Genomic DNA, 1,386 nt, shown 5'->3' with positions numbered 1-1,386 from the left:
AGCCAGCACCCTGACGACGCCCCTCACTGTCGAACTCCAGGAGGAAGGGACGCTGCAGGCAGCCACTGACGGCAGCTTGACCCGAGCGAGACCACAGCCCCCAGTCACCCAGGGGTGCCCCCATGACTCCGGTGCGTGACCTCCCCAGCCCCATTGGCAAGCAGTCCTCCTCCAGGAGCAGGCACAAACAAGCGCACCTGCTTGCTCTGTTTGTCCCCAGTCCTGAGGGCCGACCTCCCACCAAGGCCCCACACCACCCAGCAGCCCACTCCGGACGACCCAGCCCCTGGCAGTGGTCCCGTGCCTCCTGCGGGAGGACATACCTGACGAGATTCCTCCCACGCCCGGACAATACCTGTGAGCTGCCCAAGTCCCCAGCGGCCCAAACCAGAGTCCTGCTGTCTTATTGTGACTTACCTGTACAGTGTATAGTGTTAATATTGTGTTCAGTATTGTGTTGTTACAGAGGCAATATACGTGTAAGATTGGCTGACCTGAGTTTTTATGTCCTGTTCCTTAAGTTGCGTGCTCTATGCCTGGTCTCAAAAAAGAACCTCAGCTCAATCACTCGTGTTCAGAAGACAAGAAGCTGACTCTTTAACGCGTAGCATAACAGAGGCATCAGTAGCCTAGTAGTAGTAGCAGTAGTAGTAGTAGCCATAGTAGTAGTAGTAGTAGCTGTAGTAGTAGTAGCAGTAGTAGTAGTAGCCGTAGTAGTAGTAGTAGTAGCCATAGTAGTAGTAGTAGCAGTATATAGTAGTAGTTGTGTACCAAGTGGGCTGCACGCTTAAGTTGTCCTTTTGTTGCAGTCCACCATCTTCCTTTCAGAGGATAGGGAGTTGAGGGACATTTATTTAACCAGGCAGCTCCACGGTCCAGTCATGCCAGTACCACCACGTGAAGGTAGCCCTATGCAGCTCTCTCTCTCTCTCTCTCTCTCTCTCCAACCCACCCATCCACCCTGTAGCGCACTTGTTGTGCACCACACAGTCTTACTTCGCACCACACAGCCTCCATACGTAATCACCACACTTCCTCCACACAGCCTTCATACGTAATCACATTACTTTGCACACGGCACCGAGGCTCGGGTGACCCGGTGACGCTCCTAAAACCGCAAACCCAGGCCGAGGGTGTCGCTGGTGCCTAATCCAATCAGGTCACATATAAGCCACGCCGTGAGGTGCGTCTAGCTGCCCAGTCACAGTCGACCTAGTCATGTGCACACGGCACTAGAGGCCTATGTGAGCGTCATGTGTACAAAAGCGCCTGGGGCTTTGCCTGAGGCCTTCATCCCACTCCGTACCTCGTCCAGGCAACACCTGTGCACCCTCGCGTACACACACACACACCACGGAAACACTTCAGCCCTTATAACTCCCTAAC

The sequence above is a fragment of the Coenobita brevimanus genome, chromosome 57, assembly GCF_032717465.1.
Source record: "Coenobita brevimanus isolate Jiangsu-jjx chromosome 57, ASM3271746v2, whole genome shotgun sequence".
Lineage (NCBI taxonomy): Eukaryota > Metazoa > Arthropoda > Malacostraca > Decapoda > Coenobitidae > Coenobita > Coenobita brevimanus.
Note: the sequence above shows the minus strand (reverse complement) of the source record.